The sequence below is a fragment of the Microcebus murinus genome, chromosome 30 (assembly GCF_040939455.1).
Source record: "Microcebus murinus isolate Inina chromosome 30, M.murinus_Inina_mat1.0, whole genome shotgun sequence".
Lineage (NCBI taxonomy): Eukaryota > Metazoa > Chordata > Mammalia > Primates > Cheirogaleidae > Microcebus > Microcebus murinus.
In genome coordinates, this window is record NC_134133.1 from 3,876,315 (window position 1) to 3,903,258 (window position 26,944).

At 49.1% G+C, this 26,944-nt stretch overlaps 1 long non-coding RNA gene across 3 annotated transcripts in view; it reads right to left on the reverse strand.

The window, feature by feature from the left end:
* LOC105879128 (uncharacterized) overlaps positions 1–26,944 on the reverse strand; it is a 258,755-nt gene that overhangs the window by 157,138 nt on the left and 74,673 nt on the right. For 2 of the 3 annotated variants that reach the window (XR_012915799.1, XR_012915798.1), the window contains exon 2: positions 20,355–20,611. This is a non-coding gene — a long non-coding RNA (uncharacterized LOC105879128). Of the gene's footprint in view, positions 1–20,354; positions 20,612–24,440; positions 24,693–26,944 lie in introns of those variants that run through there. The other variant, XR_012915800.1, reaches the window with a different exon arrangement.

Consider the following 26,944-nt stretch of genomic DNA (forward strand, 5'->3'; position numbering starts at 1 on the left):
CACAGCACTCTAGCCCAGGCAATACAGTGAGACTGTGTCTCAAAAAATAAAAAATAAAAATTAACAAAAAATAAAAAGAATTGGGAAGCTGACAGGCTCGCGGTGGCAGACACAAGTTTTCCAAAATTCTGTTTTTCACTTGGAAGCTCGAATTGTGTTATTGGCAACAATTACTTCTAGGGTATTGTCCCATCACAGGCCTTTGTGATCATATTTCTATACATTAGCCATATTTCTAGACATTAGCTTTCCAGGTGCAGTTATGTTTTTATCTTCTGAAACTTTTATCTATGTGAGTGTGTTTATAAGTAATCCTCATAGATCTAGGGGAAGAAAACTATTCAACTTATACAATTAACATCACTAACATTAATAACAAAATTAAATATTGTGTTAAGGCACTAACAACTTTACTCACCATTGCTTTTGTGGCATCAATGCCAAATGTCAACACAATTTAAAAAAAAAAAAAAAAAAGGTAAATAACGTTTCAGTGTTGTCATGAGGATAGTTTTGACCCCACTTGTTCCCTGAAAACGATTTAGACACCAAGAAGGGGGCCACAGACTTGGAGAATGGCTGCACTACTATTAAAAATAAATGACTTCTCAAACCCATGCCCTACCCCTTACGAATTGTGCCACTTCACTTTCTCCAAGCCTCGGTGTCCCCCCTGGAAACAGCCGATATCAATACGTAACTCCGATCTTGCAAAAGCCATCTTGAAAATGTGAGGTTCTCCTATGTCTGGCTCCGGGCAAAGTGGCGCACAGAATGTAGCTGAAAAGTGGTAGCTGTGTGAGCCCACAGCGAGTTACTGGCAAAGTGGGGACCCTAAGTCACGCTCTCTGATTCCTGCCCAGAGCTTTTCCTGCTATTTCACAGCAGATGAGACCCCAGTCCGAGTCCCCAGTAAGGAGGAAAGCAGCTGGTCCGGTTGGGGACCCGCGTTCGGTGGTTTTCTCGGTTGACGTCCCGGGTGGGAAATGAAAGCAGTGAGGCTGCAGCTGTCGAGCCTACGGACGCCCTGCGTGTGGGTCGTGGATTTGCTGGGAGCCAGCTGTGTGACCTCGTGCCGCCGCTTTGAGCCTGGAGTATTTCCACTGTACGTTTAGGTAACGGTGGCACCTGCGTTAGCAGGTTGCTATGAGAAATCGAATGATGCAATGGACGGAAATACACTTGCTGAAGTGCCAGCCCCACGCAGGTGGTTAAGTAGCGGTTAGCTGTTCGTTCCGATGATAGTGATGACTACTGCGACTATCTGCTTGTCTCAGCTCCATTTCGCTCCCTTGGGGAAGCCTTTTGGGACCCTCTAGTGCAGGGGTCCTCAAACTTTGCAAACAGGGGTCCAGGTCACTGTCCCCCAGACCGTTGGAGAGTGCGCACTGTGGGCCCGAGACGAGTCGGCTGCTAAGCAGGACAGGCAGCGGCGGCAAAGACACCCGGCAGTGGGCCGGATAAATGTCCCCGGCGGGCTGCATGTGGCCCGCCTGTGGTAGTTTGAGGACGCCTGCCTAGTGCAAGCACCCTACGTTAAGATTTCGTAGCACCTGTACCACCTCCTTGTTTGGGCTTACTACAGCCGCAATCCACTTCGATATGTGATTCTTCGATTAAAGTTTGTCACACGCACCAGGCTCCAAGTTCAATAATGACATGCATGGAGTCTGGCTGCTCATGACTTTGTCCCCAACTCCTGGTGCAGTGCCCCGGCACAGGGCAGGCTGCAATGAACACCGACCGAAGGGATGATTAATTGATTAATTAATAATTAATATAATCATTATGTAATATATTATCTATAATAATATATTAATTAATATGTAATTAATATATAGTATAATTGATATAATATTATATATTAATATATTATATATATTATAATATATAGTATATTAATTAATATATTATTGTATCGATTATATTGTATATTATCTATATATTAATTAATTATATATTATATATTAATTATGTTTTATTTATATATTATTGTACAATATAATATATATTACATATTAATTGTATATAATTATATTAATTAATATATGATTAATATATAGTATAATTGATATAATATATTATATATTAATATATAATTAATATATAGTATAATTGATATAATATATATTAATATATAATCAATATGCTATAATTGATATAATATATTATATATTAATTAATATATTATTGTATCGATTATATTGTATATTATCTATATATTAATTATATATTATATATTAATTATGTTTTATTTATATATTATTATGTAATATAATATATATTACATATTAATTGTATATAATTATATTAATTAATATATAATTAATATATAGTATAATTGATATAATATATTATATATTAATATATAATCAATATGTTATAATTGATATAATATTTTATCTATTAATTAATACATTATTGTATTAATTAATTATATTATATATTATTTACATATTAAATATTACTTGTTTTATTTATATATTATTATATAATATATTATATATTAACTGTATATAATTATATTACTTAATATATAATTAATATATATTATAATTAATATATTATATTAATTAAGATATTGTTATTATAAATAATAATTAATGTATAATATAAATAATTTACTGGGCTGACACAGCACAGCGTTACCCCGTTATAGAATCTGTCCGAGCTCCCCCAGCCCTTGTTCCTCCGAGCGCGACCCGTGGCCGGGGACCGGAGCCTGACCGGGAAGCGGCCGGGAATGCGGCGTCTTGGGCCTCACCCCAGACCCACAAGAGGAAGCTGCGCATCTTAACAACATCCGTAGGCAATTCACACGCTCCTTCAAGTTTGAGCAATACTCACTTCGTGCCCAGTCTTCACTGGTCGCTGAGAGAGAGAGACAGAGAGGGAGGAAGGAAAAGCGAGAAAGGACAAGACAGCCACGGGCCGGCCTGGGCGGGACAGGACCCCGCGTCCCCGGCGCAGCGTGCCTGCGAACATCGCCGTTGGGGACCGGCCGCAGGTGCTTCCAGCCCGGCCGGGCTGCTCTTATTTCCTATTCACATAGGATATTTTTTTTTTTTTTTTTTTTTTTTTTTTTTTTTTACCCAGAGACTAGTTTGGCCTCCACTGAATAATTTATTTCAGAGACTTCACATCCGCAAATACGCTGGTGCAGGAGACAGAAACCCTGTGTGCGTGCTCCTGGAAACGCAGCCCGGAGCCGTGGAGCAGGGGTGCCGTTTCAGTTTCGGAGTTGCAAAGTTTGCACAACTGCGTGTCCAGCACAACCTCGGAAGAGAGGAAAAACACACGGCAGCAAGACTCTTCCCTTGCCGTGACACCGGACCAGCGCTCCGACAGCCCGGAGAGATTCATGAATGTCTGCGTGGCACGCGTTTGGTCCCTGGAATAAAATGACAGTCTAGCCCTTTGATGAGAGGGTTATTAGGGTTAGGATGTGTTCCCATTTGTGAATGGCGGAGCACACCTGCCATTGGATGGCGACATCCAAGAACTCCAAGGGCTCCAAGGAGTGGTGCGGGCCCCGTGTTGTTCATTCAGCCTCACGCAGTTGGGAGCCCGACGTCCTGATTCCTTCCCTTTGCTGCAGGGTCTTCTGCTCCCAAAGGAAGACGTGCGCTCGGCCAGAAGCAAAACACGGCGCTCGCTTGGGTCCCCTCTCCCAGGGCTTACTGAGCTGGGAAGGCTGGAATCGCAGAGCCCGCGATTAGCAAAGGGGCGTTGAGTTTCCCACTGTGGGTTCTCCCCCTGCATTGCGCTCGCCTGGGACTGTCCTCTCTGATTCCCTTCCTTCCTTCCTTCCTTCCTTCCTTCCTTCCTTCCTTCCTTCCTTCCTTCCTTCCTTCCTTCCTTCCTTCCTTCCTTCCTTCCTTCCCTCCCTCCCTCCCTCCCTCCATCACTTTCCTTCCCTCCCTCCATCACTTTCCTTCCTTCCTTCCTTCCTTCCTTCCTTCCTTCCTTCCTTCCTTCCTTCCTTCCTTCCTTCCTTCCTTCCCTCCCTCCCTCCCTCCATCACTTTCCTTCCCTCCCTCCATCACTTTCCTTCCTTCCTTCCTTCCTTCCTTCCTTCCTTCCTTCCTTCCTTCCTTCCTTCCTTCCCTCCCTCCCTCCATCACTTTCCTTCCCTCCCTCCATCACTTTCCTTCCTTCCTTCCTTCCTTCCTTCCTCCCTTCCTTCCTTCCTTCCTTCCCTCCCTCCCTCCATCACTTTCCTTCCCTCCCTCCATCACTTTCCTTCCTTCCTTCCTTCCTTCCTTCCTTCCTTCCTTCCTTCCTTCCTTCCTTCCTTCCTTCCTTCCTTCCCTCCCTCCCTCCATCACTTTCCTTCCCTCCCTCCATCACTTTCCTTCCTTCCTTCCTTCCTTCCTTCCTTCCTTCCTTCCTTCCTTCCTTCCTCCCTTCCTTCCTTCCTTCCTTCCCTCCCTCCCTCCATCACTTTCCTTCCCTCCCTCCATCACTTTCCTTCCTTCCTTCCTTCCTTCCTTCCTTCCTTCCTTCCTTCCTTCCTTCCTTCCTTCCTTCCTTCCTTCCTTCCTTCCTTCCTTCCTTCCCTTTCTTTCCTTCCTTCCTCCTTCCTTCCTCCCTCCCTTTCTACCTTTCTTGACAGAGTCTCACTCTGTTGCCTAGGCTAGAGTGAGTGCCGTGGCATCAGCCTCGCTCACAGCAACCTCCAACTCCTGGGCTCAAGCAATCCTCCTGCCTTAGCTTCCTGAGTAGCTGGGGCTACAGGCATGTGCCACCATGCCCGGCTAATTTTTTTTTTCTATATCATTTTAGTTGGCCAATTAATTTCTTTCTATTTTTAGTAGAGACGGGTCTCACTCTTGCTCAGGCTGGTCTCGAACTCCTGACCTCAAGCGATCCTCCTGTCTCGGCCTCCCAGAGTGCTAGGATGACAGGCGTGAGCCACCGCGCCCGGCCTCTCCCTTCTGTCTTTCACACAGGCGAGCAATGCCTGCTCTGAGAAGCAAAGTAGCTGCTGAATGCAGAGAATCAGCCTCCGTGGAAGGGACCCCCAGGATGGGTTTGCCCCTGTGGTCGCAGACCCCCAGTGTCTCACGTGGGTTCCCCCAGGCTCTCGGGCGTGGACGCCTGTTGAGATAGGGTGACTGCAGTTGGGGACAACATAGAGACCCAAACTGAAATTCGAGCCGTCCTGATGGTTTACTGTAACCAGATGAGCCACGGGGCCCACAGGGGACCTTTTGCCCTGTCTGTGGACACAGCGAACGTGGCACCACTGACTGGCCGGGACAGAGCAGTGACCAGCCCAGCCCAGCGTGAGGTAAAGAAACCGGGCGTTGAGGTCACACAGCTTAGAATTTCAATCCTGGCTCTCACACGCGGTAGCTATGCATCCTTTGGAAAATGGTATTTTACTATCTGAGCATGGTTTTTCTCATTAAAAAAAAAAAAGTGGTGCATAATATCCCTTCGTGGGGTTTTGTGAGGATTAAAGGACATTTTGCAACAATCGTGCACCTGGCGTGAAAGCAACTTTCCGGAAGGGCTGGCCGCTCTCTCTGCGATTCGCTTCTCTGCTGAGGGGCCCAGGATGGATTTTCCTTCGCCCTGAAAAGGCTGATGGAGAAGAAAAGAAGAAATGGGGGAGGAACGAAGGGCAGGGAGAAAGGAAAAGAAGACACCTTGAGCTAGTTCTTATCTGCAAGCATGGCTTAAAAATGACTTGGCTGTCAAAATAACTGTAGTTCTTGAAATACTGGTTCAAAGGAATTCTTTTTTTTTTTTTTAACAAACAGTCCACCATAGGTTTGTTTATTATTTGGTTTTTATCCCATTAGCATTGGAGCATTATTAGCCCCACTTTAGAAGCCACTGGCGACTCTCCTACATAATGACAATCGAAATAAACCCTCTTTTCTGACAGCCCGACAGCTCCTTATGGGTCCTACCCAGAGCTCAGGGAGAGGATGGCCAGAGCTCAGAGTCAAAGCTTGCAGCCTTGCTCTGGTGGCACAAGGGACCCTGTCCCAAGGGGCCACCTGCTAGCCAATCACACTCGGGCTGCTTTATCTGAGAAGCAATGTCAAGAAGAGGGAAACACTTGGAGAGATGGATGGGGAGTCAGAAACGGAGTCTTAATCCATAGAGCCGTTGGCGCCAGGCATCACGGACAATCTCTAAATTGTAGCCTGAGAGAACACCCGTCGCAAGGTGTCTGTCCGCCTCGCTTCTGTGGACAGTGGCGTTTCAGGAACTGAAGGTCTGGACCAGGCGTCCTAAAACTACGGCCCAAGGGGCCACATGCTGCCCGCCGAGGACATTTATCCGGCCCTCTGGGTGTCTTTGCCACCGCTGCCTGTCCTGCTTAGCAGCCGACTCGTCCCGGGCCCACAGTGCGCACTCTCCAACGGTCTGAGGGACAGTGGACTGGACCCCTGTTTACAAAGTTTGAGGACCCCTGGTCTAGGCTGTCGGGGAGGGAATGCTCCTACAGTCCTTCGGGGTGCTGTTGATGGATGAAATTGGTTTCCCTGAAGTGAGGGCAAGACGGCGGGCTGTGTAGACTGAGAAACCAAACTGAAAGTTCAGGGCAGTTCAGCAGCCATGAGCACCATCCCACAGTCTCACCGTACTTGAATCTCACCCAAATAGCAAGAATTGTCCATTTAGTTTGCTCCATAAGCCACAGTTTCTGCTCTCTGTGAGTTTTCTAACACCATGGTTAGAGTTACATGATTGGAATCACTTGGGAATCCCAAAGTCCGGCCTATTCCACATGTTAGTTAAATCTGAATCTTCTAGAGGGAGACGCGGGCATGAGAATTTGGAGTTATGCTTCCTAGGGGGTTCTAATGTGAAACCAAGTTTGTTTCTTGTTCGTTTGTTTGTTTTTTTTTTTTTATTCCAGCATATTATGGGGGAACAAATGTTTAGGTTTCGTATATTGCCCTTGCCCCCCCAGTCAGAGTTTCAAGCATGTCCATCCCCCAGACAGTGCACACTGCACCCATTAGGTGTGAATATACCCATCCCCTCCTCCCCCCTGCCCCCTGCCCAACACCCGATGAATGTTATTCCTATATGTGCACTGAAGTGTCAATCAGTTAATACCAATTTGCTGGTGAGTCCATGTGGCGCTTGTTTTTCCATTCTTGAGATACTACATTTAGTAGAATGGGTTCCAGCTCTATCTAGGACAACACAATATGGAACCAGAGAAGAACCCGTATAGCAAAAGCAATCTTCAGCAAAAAGAACAAATTGGGAGGCCTCAATTTACCAGACTTCAAGCTACACTACAAGGCTACATTAACTAAAACAGTATAGTATTGGCACAAGAACAGGGACATAGACCAATGGAAGACAACTGAGAACCCAGATATAAAACCATCCTCATAAAGCCATCTGATCTTTGACAAAGTGAAACCAAGTTTGAAAACCAGAGTCGTAGTTTGAAGGTGGTGTGAGTGGAGTGAGCAGTGAATAGACCTAAAACAACCATGAAATAACTCAAGCAGATTTCTCAGTATTGATCAATCCTCGCGTTGGGCAACTTGAGGCAACACAGAAGTTCTCTGTAGCTTTCTTCATGCTTTATGAAACACTTTATGTAAAAACAAATTTGCCTAAGGTGAGTGTCAAGTAGTGCAGGAAGTATAGTAGATAAGTCCGGAACCCTGACCTTTTTTAATCTTTACAAACACTTATGCCCACGTTCTCTGGATCAGGCACAATGTAAGTTGCTAATGATGATAATGATAGTGATATTAATATTATTATAATTAGAAATAACAACTAACATTCACTAAGTGTCTACTCTGGCCAGATACTGTGCTAAGCATTGTACATTTAATCATCCTATAAACAGAGATGAATATGATTAGCATTTTCTTACTATGCATTTCCTTAAAAAAGGCTAAATAACTGGCCCAGGGTTACACAGCTAGCGTATGTCAGAGGTAAGACTTTAAGCCAGGGGTTTGAAATTTCCTTTGGCATGCAATGATTAGTTAGGTAAGCAAGGCAGTGGCCTGCTTTTTAATTAGATTTTAGTATTATTCTATTTTGGCATCTTCAGAACCAAGCCAATGGTAGGCCTGTGATATTTCGTATAAAATATTTGCTGAACCGGACATTTTTCTTGCCCTCTCAGCCTCGTACGGAAAACAGAGACATGCATGGTGGTTATGATGTGATGTATGAGTAGATGCCCAAAGTATTGACAGAACGCAAACAAGGGAGGGGCAATTAATTCTGCTTAGGTGGAGAGGATGGTTTCAGGGGAGGCCAACAAACAGGAGAGGATATTTTTTGGAAGGCTTTGTAGAGTGAATAGGAGCCCGCCAGTGAGGACAGAAGCCAGCATGCCAGAGGGAGGGAACAGGGAGGGCAAACACACAAGAATGAAAATGGGGGTGGGGGCGGACTCTGGAGACATGATCAACCTCGCTCAAGCGGCTCTCAAAGTTAACAGCGCTGGAATCCCCTAGACCCTTGTGAAAACCTCGGGTTCAGCAGGACTGTGTGAGACGGAACATTTGCATTTCTAAAGGATTCTTAGGCTCCGCTGATGTTTCTGGTCTAGAGACCACACTTTGTGGAGAGCCCCTGGTCTGCAGAGGAGAATCATCGGGACGCCTCCCTCCCCAGCCCCCTGCAGCTCGTGTGTGCGTGTGTGCATGTGTTTGTGCATGTGTGTGCACGAGAGGCATGCCAGGTCAGCAAGACCTGGCACCAAAATGCAAACTCCCGGGAGAGATGAGGGTCTCCACTTTTGCTGCAAGGGCCGGCGGTTCCATGCCACTGTTGGTTTTAGGAGTGATTCTTCCTGAAGCTGTCCGGTGGGAGGAAACGGGGAAGCCACAGCTCGGGACTGCGGGCGGGAACCTGGGATTTTATTGCCTGTGTGCCCCATCCCTGCCCCCATCCACGGGCCAGCGGGAACTGAGGCGAAGGCGCTGCAGCACAGCTGGCTCTTTGCAGTGCCAGCGAGGGTGTGTGGCCGTGTTTTCCGCAGTGCTTCCTCCAGTTTCGGCCCAGAGTCTGCAGACCACAGGTGAGGAATCCCCAAGACGATCTGGTCGGTGCCAAGGCCACTAGGGCTGAGGGGACGTGTCCAGAACCCTCTCACGCAGGGGACAAGGAGGGGACAGGAGTGCCAGGCCAAGCTGGACACAACCCAGACAGATGAAATTGTGAAATTCCTTCTGTCCTCCCATTGCTAATTCAACTGCCATGCTGCTTGGCTTCTCTCGTTTTCCAGAATGGAGAAACTCAGGGTGCATCGGATCTCACAGCCCCTTAATCTCCCAGCCCTGGTCTCCCAGCCCCTTAATCTCCCAGCCCCTTGATCTCTCAGCCCGGGATCTCCCAGCCCTGATCTCCCAGCCCTGGATCTCCCAGCCCTGGATCTCCCAGCCCTGGATATCCCACCCCTGGATCTCCCAGCCCTGGATCTCCCAGCCCTGATCTCCCAGCCCTGGATCTCCCAGCCCTGATCTCCCAGCCCTGGATCTCCCAGCCCTGGATCTCCCAGCCCTGGATCTCCCAGCCCTGGATCTCCCATCCCTGGATCTCCCAGCCCTGATCTCCCAGCCCTGGATCTCCCATCCCTGGATCTCCCAGCCCTGGATCTCCCAGCCCTGGATCTCCCAGCCCTGGATCTCCCAGCCCTGATCTCCCAGCCCTGGATCTCCCAGCCCTGATCTCCCAGCCCTGGATCTCCCAGCCCTGGATCTTCCAGCCCCTTAATCTCCCAGCCCCTTGATCTCTCAGCCCGGGATCTCCCAGCCCTAGATCTCCCATCCCTGGATCTCCCAGCCCTGATCTCCCAGCCCTGGATCTCCCAGCCCTGGATCTCCCAGCCCTGGATCTCCCAGCCCTGGATCTCCCAGCCCTGGATCTCCCAGCCCTGATCTCCCAGCCCTGGATCTCCCAGCCCTGGATCTCTCAGCCCTGATCTCCCAGCCCTGATCTCCCAATCCCTGGATCTCCCAGCCCTGATCTCCCAGCCCTGGATCTCCCAGCCCTGGATCTCCCAGCCCCTTAATCTCCCAGCCCCTTGATCTCTCAGCCCGGGATCTCCCAGCCCTGGATCTCCCAGCCCTGATCTCCCAGCCCTGGATCTCCCAGCCCTGATCTCCCAGCCCTGGATCTCCCAGCCCTGGATCTTCCAGCCCCTTAATCTCCCAGCCCCTTGATCTCTCAGCCCGGGATCTCCCAGCCCTAGATCTCCCATCCCTGGATCTCCCAGCCCTGATCTCCCAGCCCTGGATCTCCCAGCCCTGGATCTCCCAGCCCTAGATCTCCCATCCCTGGATCTCCCAGCCCTGATCTCCCAGCCCTGGATCTCCCAGCCCTGATCTCCCAGCCCTGGATCTCCCAGCCCTGGATCTCCAAGCCCTGATCTCCCAGCCCTGATCTCCCAATCCCTGGATCTCCCAGCCCTGATCTCCCAGCCCTGGATCTCCCAGCCCTGGATCTCCCAGCCCTGGATCTCCCAGCCCCTTGATCTCTCAGCCCGGGATCTCCCAGCCCTAGATCTCCCATCCCTGGATCTCCCAGCCCTGGATCTCCCAGCCCTGGATCTCCCAGCCCTGGATCTCCCATCCCTGGATCTCCCAGCCCTGGATCTCCCAGCCCTGATCTCCCAGCCCTGGATCTCCCAGCCCTGGATCTCCCAGCCCTGATCTCCCAGCCCTGGATCTCCCAGCCCTGGATCTCTCAGCCCTGATCTCCCAGCCCTGATCTCCCAATCCCTGGATCTCCCAGCCCTGATCTCCCAGCCCTGGATCTCCCAGCCCTGGATCTCCCAGCCCCTTAATCTCCCAGCCCCTTGATCTCTCAGCCCGGGATCTCCCAGCCCTAGATCTCCCATCCCTGGATCTCCCATCCCTGGATCTCCCAGCCCTGATCTCCCAGCCCTGGATCTCCCAGCCCTGGATCTCCCAGCCCTGGATCTCCCAGCCCTGGATCTCCCAGCCCTGGATCTCCCAGCCCTGATCTCCCAGCCCTGGATCTCCCAGCCCCTTAATCTCCCAGCCCCTTGATCTCTCAGCCCGGGATCTCCCAGCCCTAGATCTCCCATCCCTGGATCTCCCATCCCTGGATCTCCCAGCCCTGGATCTCCCAGCCCTGATCTCCCAGCCCTGGATCTCCCAGCCCTGATCTCCCAGCCCTGGATCTCCCAGCCCTGGATCTCCCAGCCCTGGATCTCCCAGCCCTGGATCTCCCAGCCCTGATCTCCCAGCCCTGGATCTCCCAGCCCTGATCTCCCAGCCCTGGTCTCCCAGCCCTGATCTCCCAGCCCTGGATCTCCCAGCCCTGGATCTCTCAGCCCTGATCTCCCAGCCCTGATCTCCCAGCCCTGGATCTCCCAGCCCTGATCTCCCAGCCCTGGATCTCCCAGCCCTGGATCTCCCAGCCCCTTAATCTCCCAGCCCCTTGATCTCTCAGCCCGGGATCTCCCAGCCCTAGATCTCCCATCCCTGGATCTCCCAGCCCTGATCTCCCAGCCCTGGATCTCCCATCCCTGGATCTCCCAGCCCTGGATCTCCCAGCCCTGATCTCCCAGCCCTGATCTCCCAGCCCTGGATCTCCCAGCCCTGATCTCCCAGCCCTGATCTCCCAGCCCTGGATCTCCCAGCCCTGGATCTCCCAGCCCTGGATCTCCCAGCCCTGGATCTCCCAGCCCTGGATCTCCCAGCCCTGGATCTCCCAGCCCTGATCTCCCAGCCCTGGATCTCCCAGCCCTGATCTCCCAGCCCTGGATCTCCCAGCCCTGGATCTCCCAGCCCTGGATCTCCCATCCCTGGATCTCCCATCCCTGGATCTCCCAGCCCTGGATCTCCCAGCCCTGATCTCCCAGCCCTGGATCTCCCAGCCCTGGATCTCCCAGCCCTGGATCTCCCAGCCCTGGATCTCCCAGCCCTGGATCTCCCACCCCTGGATCTCCCACCCCTGGATCTCCCAGCCCTGGATCTCCCACCCCTGGATCTCCCAGCCCTGGATCTCCCACCCCTGGATCTCCCAGCCCTGATCTCCCAGCCCTGGATCTCCCAGCCCTGATCTCCCAGCCCTGGATCTCCCAGCCCTGGATCTCCCAGCCCTGATCTCCCAGCCCTGGTCTCCCAGCCCTGGATCTCCCAGCCCTGGATCTCCCAGCCCTGGATCTCCCAGCCCTGGATCTCCCACCCCTGGATCTCCCAGCCCTCATCTCCCAGCCCTGATCTCCCAGCCCTGATCTCCCAGCCCTGATCTCCCAGCCCTGGATCTCCCAGCCCTGGATCTCCCAGCCCTGGATCTCCCACCCCTGGATCTCCCAGCCCTCATCTCCCAGCCCTGATCTCCCAGCCCTGATCTCCCAGCCCTGGATCTCCCAGCCCTGATCTCCCAGCCCTGATCTCCCAGCCCTGGATCTCCCAGCCCTGGATCTCCCACCCCTGGATCTCCCAGCCCTGGATCTCCCACCCCTGGATCTCCCAGCCCTGGATCTCCCACCCCTGGATCTCCCAGCCCTGATCTCCCAGCCCTGGATCTCCCAGCCCTGATCTCCCAGCCCTGATCTCCCAGCCCTGGATCTCCCACCCCTGGATCTCCCAGCCCTGATCTCCCAGCCCTGGATCTCCCAGCCCTGGTCTCCCAGCACTGGATCTCTCAGCACTGGATCTCCCAGCCCTGGATCTCCCAGCCCTGGATCTCCCACCCCCTTAAATGTGCGGAGCCGCTCGGAAAGGTCAGCCTCCAAGAATAGGGTCTCTCTCTCTCTCTCTCTCAACCCCGCCCCCACCCACCAGCCAGCCCTGGAGGTCAAGTTCGTCCCATAACTGCGGAGAAGCACGGGGCATCCAGATCCAATCCTCCCCGTCTCCTCTGGGTTGCTGGCTGTGCCAGCCGACAGCAGCTGTGGGTGTCACACGCCCGGCCGGGGCCCCTTTGAAACCCCACCCACCGTCACCGCCCGGACGGCAGGGAACAGTGGGGTCGCCCGCCAGGGACAGGGCAAAGAAGCAAAAACCGGCGAGCATGGATTCTCTGTTCCACCTTTTGTTTCCATTCTCAGTGCCGTTCCCCATCCCTCCACTGCAGTCTCCTGGGAAACTTCTAGAAGCCCGCTTAGTAATGCACGTGAGTGCCCTGGCCCCCTCTGGCCCTGGAAACATTCGGTTGTCGTTGCAGAGATTTTGTCTTCCTGCAGCCGACCAGGAAGGAAGAGACAGAGAATGGCTGCATGGAAGACAAATATTTCCGGACAAAGATACGGATATGGGGAGGAGCCCGGGGCTGGGGACCACCCAGGAGGCCTGTGTACCCATTCTCTGGGGGATGGGACCTTGCTGAGTGAGTACTCTTGGGGCGCAGGCTTCCTTTCCAGAAATAGGTATTTTGGTCTTCGTGCCCATTACCCCTCACCAGAACCCAACGAGGGGAGATGGCCCGGACGGAGGGGGGCTGATGACATGCACAGATTTATTATAAGACTGCTTTGGGAGTTGTGGGGAATGAGTTTCACTGCTAAGCTACCTTCCTTAATAAAAAAATAAATAAATAAAAATAAAAATTCGAGCCGTGAGCCTGCACCTTGAATTATCCATCTACGACAGACCATAAAATCCGAGTAAGCTTGCGTGCAGCTTGCTCCTCCCAGACAGGCTCGGGTGCTTCTCCCAGACTCACAGCATGTCCCCAAGGGCTGGGTGACCATGTCCACGGGACACAGGGCAGGTTCTGATCTGGCAGAGCAGGGTACGACGGGGCAGAGCCCCCGCTGCCTGGGTCCACTGAAGAAAAAAGTCAAGCTCGTTTAACCCTTTGCACGCGGATGTCGAGTGTGACCCGGCACGGTTGGCATCTGTAGCAGCTCGTGTGTGGAGCCACACTCGACAGGTAGTGTCACTGTAGGGGGGGGGGAGGGGGATTTTTGTCTATTTTTCCAGTATCTTTTCTTGTTTTCATTAGCACGAAAGGACAAGTAAAATGTCAATGCAGAGACGGTCCACTAACTCCCAGGGGTGGATTATTATCCACTGACTTAGAGCGACGTTTAGATGGAAAGTTCCATACAACCACACCCCTCCCTAACAAAAAGACACAAAGATCGTGTCGTTTGCTCCAACAGAAAAATCAAAGCAGGAAGAAGAGAGACGATTTACATCTGCAAAACACGTGAACGTAAACCAGGTCTTCGTGTGGGTGACTGTTTCAAAAAAATATCACACCGTGAAAAAGTATAGAGATTAAAATCACTCTCTGACTGTATCGATAATCTGAAATATATAAAAAAAATCCAAATAAATAAGTTCGTATGAAAAGGAACTCCAGTTCTTTATTCTACTGCTGCGCTCTGTAAAATCTGGGGTATTTAAAACATTAAACCCCTCAAACTTTTTAAACGGGGGAAAATAAAAAAAAAGAAAAAGAAAAGGAAAAAAAAAAAGAATTAAAATTAAAAAAATAAAAATTAAATCCCGGGTAGAATAAAGGAATGGAGAAAAGAGCAAGCGAGTGCAAAGGGTTAAAGAATTGAAGATTATTCAGAAGACTGTGGCTGAGGAGGACAGACCAAGCCACCAAGCTGGGTGGTATTTTAGATCCTAACAGGGCAGCATTTCGGCTCCCGTGGCCAGATAATACAGCTAGTAAAGATTCAGTACGTGCAAAATCACATGCCAGTCTGGGAGCGGGAGTCCATCTGGTTACCGATTACAGAAGCCTAATCTGCAACCTGGTTTGATGTTATCTTATAGGTAAGAAAAGGCGAGGGCTCGGGGTCGCTTATCTTGGAACAGGAGAGTGACTCAGGCCAGAGAGACAGGGTGGGCTGTGTGCTCTGTCCTTTTTTTGCCTGCAAAGTCCCTCCAGAGAGCTGCACCTCCTCCTCCCAGAGTCCTGAGCCTTGTGAAATTGTGTTCGCAGAATGGAGCAAGCAAGGACTTCTTGAGTCTGCTGCCTTGTCTCGGGCCTCCATAGATAGGGCTCAAAAAAGACTTTGCAAAATTTGCGCCCACTTTGGGGCGGGGGGGGGGGGTCCTTGTTGAAACTGTGTCCAGAAAGGCCGCTGCAGGTAGGAAAAATGCAAATGTAATCCGATTCTCCATAGAAATGAAGACAACACAGACAATGCGTTCCTGACCCCAAACCCGATGCCCAGCGGTGTGCTACAGAAACAGCCACAAGCACCACTTTATTTTATTTTATTTATTTATTTTGAGACAGAGTCTTGCTCTGTTGCCCCGGCTAGAGTGAGTGCCGTGGCGTCAGCCTCGCTCACAGCAACCTCAAACTCCTGGGCTCAAGCCATTCTCCTGCCTCAGTCTCCTGAGTAGCTGGGACTACAGGCATGCGCCACCATGCCCGGCTAATTTTTTCTATATATATATTTTAGTTGGCCAATTAATTTATTTCTATGTTTAGTAGAGATGGGGTTTTGCTCTTGCTCAGGCTGGATTCGATCTCTTGACCTTGAGCAATCCTCCCCCTTCAGCCTCCCGAGTAGCTGGGACTACAGTCATGCGCCACCATGCCCAGCTAATTTTTTCTCTATATATTTTTAGTTGCCCAATTAATTTATTTCCATTTTTAGTAGAGACGGGGTCTTGCTCTTGCTCAGGCTGCTTTCAAACTCCTGACCTTGAGCGATCCTCCTGCCTCGGCCTCCCGGATTGCTAGGATGACAGGCGTGAGCCACGGTGCCTGGCCAAGCACCACTTTAAAACGTCTCATTTTTCTGATGAGGATATTCAAGACGGCCTCTCTCCCCCCAGAGTCTTACGTTTTATTTATTTAAGGCAGCATTTCCCAAATTGCTTTCTGCAGAACCTTAACCTCGCAACATGCTCTGGAGGAAAAAAAAAAAAAGGTTTATGGTGGTAAAGTTTGGGCAGTGCTGCATGCCCGAGTCAAGATCCTTATTAATGCATTAAAGATAAGAGCTAACTCCTCATGAAAATCTACCAGAGTCAAGCACTAAGTACTTTTATATATTTTATCTCATCAAATCTTCGGGAACAATTCTCTGAGACAGACATTAATTGATCCCATTTTACGCACGTGGAAATGGAAGTCTGGGGTGGTTAACTGAGTCGCCCAGTTAAAGGGAAAAAGTGGAAAAGGTGGATCAGGTTTAAAATCCACTCATGGCCAAGTCTACACTCCTCAGCACTCAGCTTTATCTCATTGCCATTCGGTACACAGACACTTTCTCACATTGCTGTTAGTGCACCTTTTTCATGATTGCTTTCTGACATGATTGAGTCTGTTCTTAACTGTTCCAGTTGGTCATCTTTTAATTTTTTTTTTTTTTTTTGCATGTCACTGCATGGATCAACCTGGTATCATTTTCAGGGGTCCTCAAACTTTGTAAACAGGGGGCCAGTCCACCGTCCCCCAGACCGTTGGAGAGTGCGCACTGTGGGCCCGGGACGAGTCGGCTGCTAAGCAGGACAGGCAGCGGCGGCACAAACACCCGGTGGGCCGGATAAATGTCCTCGGGGGGCCGCATGTGGCCCTTGGGATGCAGTTTGAGGACGTCTGTTAGATAGTGTCTTACCCCAAAACCAAGCCTTTTTTGTTCCCGTCTTATTTAGCCTTTGTAGAACTGCTTCAAGCATGCTTTAGTAAATTTTCCTCTGTGTCTTTGACAGTTTATGGATAAACAAAGATGCAAGGCAGACAGGATACACTGAGTTTGTTTGCCCTGCCTTGGGCAAGGGAGGCTTTGTCGGCAAAATGAAAGTCAGCAGAAAGTAAAAGTAGAATAAAAAAATGGGCTTGGTGAGCTTGTAATCCTAGCACTCTGGGAGGCCAAGGAAGGAGGATCGGTTGAGGTCAGGAGTTCCAGACCAGCGTGAGCAAGAATGAGATTCTGCGTCTACAAAAAAAAAACAAAAACAAAAACAACAAAACACAAAAATTAGCCGGGCATAGTGGCACATGCCTGTAGTCCCAGCTACTCGGGAGGCTGAGGCAGGAGGATCGCTTGAGCCCAGGAGTTTGAGGTTGCTGTGAGCGAGGCTGACGCCACGGCACTCTAGCTCAGGTGACAGAGCGAGACTCTGTCTCAAGAAAAAAAAAAATGATACCAAGGGTATATAGTTATATAGTTAGCTCTTGCGTGGGGTTTGGATTTCTTACACCATTGGGGGCTTAGTGATTAGTAGACACGTCATATTATCTGAGGTGAGGGGGAGATAAAGAGAAGGAGAGAGGGTCATTTGGTGCCTTTCAATTTCACCCTGAAGAAATTGTTCATGGCCGGGCACGGAGGCTCATGCCTGTAATCCTAGCGCTCTGGGAGGCCGAGGCAGGAGGATCGCTCAAGGTCAGGAGTTCAAGACCAGCCTGAGCAAGATCGAGACCCCGTCTCTACTAAAAATAGAAGGAAATTAGTTGCCCAACTAAAAATATATAGAAAACATTAGCCGGGCATGGTGGCACGTGCCTGTAGTCCCAGCTACTCGGGAGGCTGAGGCAGGAGGATCGCTTGAGCCCAGGAGTTTGAGGTTGCTGTGAGCGAGGCTGATGCCACGGCACTCTAGCCCGGGCAACAAACAGAGTGAGACTCTGTCTCAAAAAAAAAAAAAAAAAGAGAGAAATTGTTCATTAAACGTGAACCACGTTGTCTGATAATGACCTCACCAAAGCATATATTTGCTCACAAAATGGACCTCTCGAGGGTGCGGAGGAGAAGAACGTGGGCTGTTTGCTGTGGACCTGTCTCAGCGGGGGAGGAGCCACTGGAAGTGGCGTCCCTGGTTCTGTAAGATGCACACGGGCTGACATCTTCATCACGCTTGACCCCAATTAAATCGGCTTCCTTGTGTGTTCCCAGGGGCCCCACGTGGGATGGGGTTGACCACCTCTCTGCCCTCCTGATCACTCAGGGCTGATTCAATGAGCACCTACCGTGTTTCCCTGAAACTAAGCCCTCCCCATGAAACAAGCCCTAGCAGGATGTCTAAGCATGTGCACAATAGAAGCCCTACCCCGAAAATAAGCCCTAGTGCTGGGCGTGGCTATGAAAATAAGCCCTAGTGGTGGGCGTGGCTATGAAAATAAGCCCTGGTGGTGGGCGTGGCTGTGAAAATAAGCCCTAGTGATGGGCGTGGCTATGAAAATAAGCCCTAGTGCTGGGCGTGGCTATGAAAATAAGCCCTAGTGGTGGGCGTGGCTATGAAAATAAGCCCTAGTGGTGGGCGTGGCTATGAAAATCAGCCCTAGTGATGGGCGTGGCTACACAGTGCATCTGCACAACCCATGCATGTCATCGGGGAGCGGGAAAGAACACGAGCAGCCCTTCTCATCTGCCCCGTGACAGCTCTAGTGCTCCACATGAGAGATTGGGGCTGATGGTTCTAAAGGAAATAGTCGCAAGACATTCAGGATGGGATTCGGGGGTTGGAGAGTGATGATGATGTTCCAGAAGAAGACGCCTTCACTCTATTTGAATCAACGTAGATGGTTGTACCGAACTTAAAAAAAAATAACACATCCCCTGAAAATAAGCCCTGGGGTGTCTTTTGGAGGAAAAATAAATATAAGACCCTGTCTTATTTTGGGGGAAACACAGTACACTGCCCTAAGCATTTCCTTTCTGCCCAGGCCAAGTGCCCTGAATGGCTGGCATCGTGTTTGAGGAAGTGATTTGTGGTGTAGACTGTTTGATGATCTCCTTTGATCTTCCTAACAATCTTACAAGGCGCAGCCTGTCGTTGGTTGTGGTTTATCAAAGAGGGCACCGAGTCCAAGAGAGAGGGGACTCATGGAAGGACACACAGCCAGTAAGGGGCATTTTGGGGACCTAACTTCCCTTGCTCGGTCCCCTGTACCCTTTGCGACCATGACATATCCCCTGCCTCCTCCCACATGACGAAATAAGTGCATGGGACTTCCTCCACCGCTGTACCATGCTTTAATTTATAATTTAATTTACATAAATTATAATTTATATTTACATAAATTATAATTTATAATTTTAATTTACTTAAAATAATAATTTAGGTAGGTTCTGTTTGGCAAACGTAAATAAAAAAGAAAAAAATGCTTGACTCGTGTATTCAAAATGAATGCTATTTGAGTGGGCACTCCAGCGTTGCTAGGGAAAAAAAATCAGGAGACCATTCATTTTAGGGAAAACACGAATTATATGAATATAAATTCTTCTGGGTAGAATTGGCAAGAACACCAATTGTTGCGTGCAGCCCCAACAGATTCCTGGTTTTTAGCTGTGATTGCAATACTAGAATTTACTTTTTACTTTTTCTAGCCTTTTAAAAGGCATTTGGAATTGTTTCAGAAAAGAGCGATTTAATTTTCTCAAGCAATGCAAATAATGCAAGCCACCTTTTCAACCGTAGGCAAATCTCTCATCATTAGGAGAACCCCAAGAAAGGAGGGGCGGAGAGGAAAGGGGAAAACGAGATTGATTTCTTACACGAAAGGCTCTGAAAATGAAGCAGAAGCTATTGGGCAGCAAAAAGAAACGAGCCACCAAGCCATTGGAAAAAGACACGGAGAAACCAGAATGCATAAAGGAGCCCATTGGAAAAGGCCCCATGATGATTGATTCCAACTACGTGACATTTTACAGGAAAAAGGCAAAAACTGTGGCAAAAAAGACCAGGGGTTGCCAGAGGGGAGGGAGGAGCAAGAGGAGCCCAGGGCATTTCTAGGGTGGCGACACTGTTCAGAGTCATACCGTTCTGGTGGCTCCAGGTCACCTATTGGACAGAAGCCACAGAATGAATGTCCCATGCACCGAGCGAACCCCATGCGTTGTAAACTATGATCTTTCATTAGCAATAACATACGGGTACCGGCTCATCATTTTGGACACATGTCCCCCACTAATGCAAGATATTAATAGTGGAAACAGAAGTGGGTTAAGTGAGGGACTAGATGCAAATTCTCCGTCAGTTGCCTTCAATGTTGCATTAAACTATAACCGCGCAAAAAAAAAAAAAATCTTCATTTTTTTTTTTTTTTTAAATGAAGGAGGGGAGGCGCATGCTATTTTTGTAGATGATGGTTCTCTTGCGAGGGGTTAAAAAAAGATCCTCTCAACCCATCGCAACAACTCGGGGCTCAGACTGTCACAACGGGAGAATATAGGAAAGGTCGACGTGAACCTCTGGCCGGGTTGGGAAGACAAAGCAGACTCTGTGTCACAATAGAATTCGTCCCAAGGACCGGGAGATGGCAGGAGATAAAGTAATGCTCTTTATCACCGGCAGATTAACTGGTAAGGACATGCTCTTTCTGTTTGTCCTATGGGCTCCCCGGGGGACAAAGAGCCTTTTGTCCTGACACCTGTCCCCGGGGAAGGGGGCCCAGGACAGAGGTTTGGTGGGGTTTGCGCGCTCGGCCAGGCAGTTCAGATTTCTTACCTGCGTCTCTGAGGGTACATCCTGCTTCAGGATGTGCCTTCCAGCCAAAGGAACTTGGAAACGGATCCCTCGGCATGGCATTCTGAGGGAAGGGAGCAGATCCAAGCTCGGAGGCGGAATAATAAAACGTAGAAATCACAGAACAAAGGGGTGGCGCTGGAGGGTCTCGAGCTTTCTTTCCTTATTATCCTCAGCTGCCAGGCACTCAGGAAAGGCTGGACAGGGGCTTGCAGGATGAGTGAATCTTGAGGATTTTGCTGGAAGAAAAGGAAACAGAAAAATGATTTGTCAAGATGGACACTAGACTTACCCAGCTGTTTCACGGAAGCTTCCAGATACACATTCTTCCTCGGGTGTGTGCGTGGCTGGCTTTTTTTCTTCTAAACCCTTGCTTGGAATGAGATCTGTTGGTTCTCTAGGAATGGCCCCTCCGATTCTCTTTGGGGCAACCAACCCTTCCCTCATTCTTAGCACGTAAAGTCTGAATTTAATACTTCCTATTTTTTGTCCGGATGGTTGCTGTATTCAATTTGCATATTCAGCTATAGCATCCCGAGGGGGGCGTGGTCTGTGGCCTGGGCCCAGCCAATCACAGCATCTCAGTGGGATTCAGAGAAGGACACATAACGGAAGCCAGACCCATGAGACTCCCACCTGAAATTTTGCTGTCGTGGTTTGAAAAAAGCAAGCGTCATTTTCTGCAAGGGTTGAAAAACTCCCACCTGAAATTTTTGTATCGTGGTTTGGAAAAAGCAAGCGTCATTTTTCTGCAAGGGCTGACGAATTGGTAAAATGCAAGCCTAGAGTTATTATGAGTGGGCTTCTTAGCCACCGTTTGGGAAAAACTTTCTTGAAAATAAAGCCAAAATAAAGGGAATATGAGTTGAAAGATAGAGATAGAACAAGTGCTGGTGAAAATATTTGAGCTAGCCAAGCCTAACGTCTACACGTTTCCTGGGTCCTTGCACAAAATGAACTCCGAAAGTCCCAGGATGTTAGTTACCTTACAATGAATTAGAACTTACTACCATGTTTCCCCGAAAATAAGACCTCCCCATAAAATCAGCCCTAGCAGGATGTCTAAGCATGTGCACAGTAGAAGCCCTACCCAGAAAATAAGCCCTAGTGCTGGGCGTGGCTATGAAAATAAGCCGTAGTGCTGGGCGTGGCTATGAAAATAAGCCCTAGTGATGGGCGTGGCTATGAAAATAAGCCCTAGTGGTGGGCGTGGCTATGAAAATAAGCCCTAGTGCTGGGCGTGGCTATGAAAATAAGCCCTAGTGATGGGCATGGCTATGAAAATCAGCCCTAGTGCTGGGCATGGCTATGAAAATAAGCCCCGGTGATGGGCATGGCTATGAAAATAAGCCCCGGTGCTGGGCGTGGCTATGAAAATAAGCCCTAGTGATGGGCGTGGCTATGAAAATAAGCCCCAGTGCTGGGCGTGGCTATGAAAATAAGCCCTAGTGATGGGCGTGGCTACGCAGCGCATCTGCACAACCCATGCATGTTGTCTCGGAGCCGGAAAGAACACGAGCAGCCCTTCTCATCTGCCCCGTGACAGCTCTAGTGCTCGACGTTAGAGATTGGGGACAGTGGTGCTAAAGGAAACAGAGTCGCAAGACATTCAGGATGGGATTCGGGGGTTTGGAGAGTGAGGATGATGTTCCAGAAGAAGACGACTTCACTCTATTTGAATAAATGTAGGTGGTTGTGCTGTGCTTAAAAAAAATAACACATCCCCTGAAAATAAGCCCTAGGATGCCTTCTGGAGGAAAAATAAATACAAGACCCTGTCTTATTTTGGGAGAAACATGGTAGTGTATCCACTTTCCCTCATGTATTGAAATTGCGTCTCTATGGTTCTTTCACGAGTGGAATTGAACAGGAAGCCTGGGGGAAGATCTGTCCAGACCCTCGACCGCTCCCCTCGGTCCAATCACACCTCCAGATGGACGAGAACATCCGACGTGGAGAGTCAGACCGCTTCCAAATTCCAACAAAAGGCAGGATCCTCCTTGGCGGAACCTCTCACTACGCCACGGACTCGAAATTGTTTTGGTGGCCTAGGAAACGCTGGCAGGTGGCAGAGTCCTGCTGAAGGGACTGAGACTTCAGAGATCGGGCCCCGGGGCCGGCCATGCCTGGCACAGGTCTGAGGACCTGGCCTGCTGCCAGGCCCCCTCCCCCCCCCACTCTCCCCAGTGGGGCTCAGGAGCTGGGGCAGCTGGGACTTGGAAAATAACCCGGAAACTCATGGGTGGGCCTGAAGGGTCAAGAAAAGTTTTCTGCATCTCATGAACCCTACTGTAGCCACTGACCCTAATAAGCACTAGCACTTACTATTGAGTCCCCCTATACCAAGCATGATGCCGAATCCTCTTCTGACACCGCTTCCTTTAAACCCCATCACCATCCTCTGTGGCAGGTCCCCATTTTGCAGTTGAAGGAAATGGGGCCTTCTAGAACCTTCCGGAACCTGGCCTGGATCTCTCAAGTAGTAGGATTCAGACCCAGTAGCCGGGACCCGGGCTCCCTACCACAATACTGCCTGTTCTCTGTCGCAAAGAATGCAAGTACCGCCTGCGTCATGGCTTTGGAATTCCGAAAATGAATGTCACAACTGGAGAGAGGCCTCAACGTGGTTTAGCCTGATGGAAAAAAAACGGGAGGTGGAGGGAGAGAAGTGACTCACACAAGGTCACACAGCAAGGTGAAGAACTGGGCGCTGGGATCTGGCCCAATTCTTTGTCAGTGCACACGCTTTTGTTTTAGGGCGTGGACACATCACAGCACGTACCCAGGTATTCAACAGGCACCGCCCTGACAGTTGCCCTGGGTGTTAAAGTTGTCAAACATTTCCAGGCCACGTAGCAAACCGCACTGTCCTGAGGCTCCCTCTGCCCCTCAGGATGCCTGGATCTCACCACGATTCAGAAATTCAAGGGTTCATGTCCGGCGTTACAGGGGACCCTCAGGATCTTGCTCAATCCACTCTGATCAAGGTCTGGTCAATCCGCTCTGATCAATGTCTGGTCAATCCACTCTCTGATCAATGTCTGCTCAATCCTCTCTGATCAATGTCTGGTCAATCCACTCTCTGATCAATGTCTGGTCAATCCACTCTCTGATCAATGTCTGGTCAACCCGCTCTGATCAATGTCTGGTCAATCCACTCTCTGATCAATGTCTGGTCAACCCGCTCTGATCAATGTCTGGTCAATCCACTCTCTGATCAATGTCTGGTCAATCCTCTCTGATCAATGTCTGGTCAATACATTCTGATCAATGTCTGGTCAATACACTCTGATCAAGGTCTGGTCAATTCACTCTCTGATCAATGTCTGGTCAATCCACTCTGATCAATGTCTGGTCAATACACTCTGATCAATGTTTGGTCAATACACTCTGATCAATGTCTGGTCAATTGCTCTGATCAATGTCTGGTCAATCCACTCTGATCAATGTCTGGTCAATCCGCTCTGATCAATGTCTGGTCAATCCTCTCTGATCAATATCTGGTCAATCCGCTCTGATCAATGTCTGGTCAATACACTCTAATCAAGGTCTGGTCAATCCACTCTGATCAATGTCTGGTCAATCCACTCTGATCAATGTCTGGTCAATCCGCTCTGATCAATGTATCATCAATCCACTCTGATCAATGTCTGGGCAATACACTTTGATCAATGTCTGGTCCACCCACTCTGATCAATATCTGGTCAATCCGCTCTGATCAATGTCTGGTCAATCCACTCTGATCAATGTATCATCAATCCACTCTGATCAATGTCTGGTCAATCCACTCTGATCAATGTATCATCAACCCACTCTGATCAATGTCTGGTCCACCCACTCTGATCAATGTCTGGTCCACCCACTCTGATCAATGTCTGGTCCACCCACTCTGATCAAGGTCTGGTCAATCCGCTCTGATCAATGTCTCTGCAGTACCAAATGCCCTGGCCATCAAGTGGGTACTGACTGATCAACACTAAGGTGCTCACATGGTGGTAATACTCACTGGGTGCCGGTCAGGTGGGGGTGGGGGTGGGTAAACTCACAACTAATGGAGGTGGAGCTCACCGTATGGGGGAAGAGCACGCCTGTAGCCCTGGCTTGGGTGGGGCAAAGGCATCACATGTAACCAAAATGTTTGTGTCCCCATAAGATCCTGAAATTTAAAAAAAAAACAAAAACGCTCCATTATTGGGTTTGAAATTTTCTTCCAACCTCCTGTCATTCTTTCTACAAGTTTTGATATGCATGTGCAGGCAAAGCCTACACTTCTCATTTAAATATTAAAAAATACACATTTTAGAGTCAATGCAATACGAGATGATTATGTTTCCTGTAGACCATCCACAAATTTGAGGCGCATTTTATAATGTTTTGGTTATACTGGGCACCTGGGGGTAGTATCAGACTTTAGCCTTCTGTGGTCATTAGAATGCATTTATTTTCCTTTTTTTTTTTGACAGAGTCTCGCTTTGTTGCTCAGGCTAGAGTGTCGTGGTGTCAGCCTGGCTCACAGCAACCTCCAACTCCTGGGCTCAAGCGATCCTCCTGCCTCAGCTTCCTGAGTAGCTGGGACTACAGGCATGCACCTTCATGCCTGGCTAATTTTTTCTATATATTTTTAGCTGTCCAAAAGTAGCTCTTCTTTCTACTTTTGGTAGGGACAGGGGTTTTGCTCTTGCTCAGGCTGGTTTCAAACTCCTGAGCTCAAACCATCCTCCTGCCTCGGCCTCCCAGAGTGCTAGAATGACAGGCATGAGCCACCGTGCCCGGCTAATTTTTTCTATATTTTTTTAGTTGGCGAGTTGATTTTTGTATTTTTAGTAGAGACGGGGGATCTCACTCTTGCTCAGGCTGGTTTCGAACTCCTGACCTCGAGCGATCCTCCCGCCTCGGCCTCCCAGAGAGCTAGGATGACAGGCGCGAGCCACCGCACCCGGCCTATGTTCCTTTCCTTATCTCTGTTTGTTGAATGCTTATGATACATCAGGAATTAGACTTGAGGCTTTGCATGGGTTGACTCATTAAACTCAAGGAAGAGGTACATTTTCCCATTGGAGAAACTAAAGTTTAGAGAGTTTAGACAGTTTGTTCAAGCTCATATTACTTCTTAAGAATGGCAGAACGGGCGGGGCGCGGTGGCTCACGCCTGTCATCCCAGCACTCTGGGAGGCCGAGGCAGGCGGATTGCTCGAGGTCAGGAGTTCGAAACCAGCCTGAGCAAGAGCGAGACCCCGTCTCTACTATAAATAGAAATAAATTAATTGGCCATCTAATATATACAAAAAATTAGCCGGGCGTGGTGGCGCATGCCTGTAGTCCCAGCTACTTGGGAGGCTGAGACAGGAGGATCGCTTGAGCCCAGGAGATTGAGGTTGCTGTGAGCTAGGCTGACGCCACGGCACTCACTCTAGCCTGGGCAACAAAGCGAGACTCTGTCTCAAAAAAAAAAAAAAAAAAAAAAAAAAGAATGGCAGAACGAAGGTCTGGCTTTCTCTAACACCAAACTCCATGTTACTGACTACCTTGTGACACTACCATGCCCGTAAGCACACACGTTGGCAATATGAGAACAGGCAGCTAATATTAATGACCCTTATTATGTGCTATGTAATAAGCTACTTCTATTTTCCTAAGCCTGCCTTCTGCCTGCCCATGAGTATATAAAGTATCATGAACAGGGACTTTTATTGACTCCTTTCCCTAAGGCCAAATATTAACAGTAACTCTCAGGGACTGATCTCGAGGTAATGGGACCAATATTTCCTGCCTCCTACCAACTCAGCATTCCCACTCCATCTTGCTTTAAAGGTTCCTGGAGAATTAGCCATAAAAGTGACCATTGGGCTGGCCGTCCTATAGGACTTTTACAGGAGGTAGGTCCATACATTCTTTTTTTTTTTCTTCTTCTTTTAACAAGTGATCAGACAATTTCACCTTGGCAATAATTCTATAGAAAAGTAAGGTTTCAGGCCGGGCGCAGCGGCTCACGCCTGTAACCCTAGCACTCTGGGAGGCCGAGGCGGGAGGATTGCTCAAGGTCAGGAGTTCGAAACCAGCCTGGGCAAGAGCGAGACCCCATCTGTACTATAAATAGAAAGAAATTAATTGGCCAACTAATATATATATATATATAAAAATGAGCCGGGCATGGTGGCGCATGCCTGTAGTCCCAGCTACTCGGGAGGCTGAGGCAGGAGGATTGCTTGAACCCAGGAGTTGGAGGTTGCTGTGAGCTAGGCTGACGCCACGGCACTCACTCTAGCCTGAGCAACAAGCGAGACTCTGTCTCAAAAAAAAAAAAAAAAAAAGTAAGGTTTCTTTCACATGATTACGGTCCATAGTATGAAAGAAAGAAATACCTAGTTGTTTTTCTTGCACCCAAAGCACAAGATTTTTTTTTTTTTTTAATTTAGTTGCTGCCCAATATAACCATGCTTAGGTAATCATTTTGCCTTTCAAAAGAATCCTACTTCTCCCATAAAGAAATGGCAGGAAAAAAAAAAAAAAAGAATCCTACCTTTTTTGACCAGATCATTTTTTTTTTAATGTCAGGCATATTCAACTGAGAG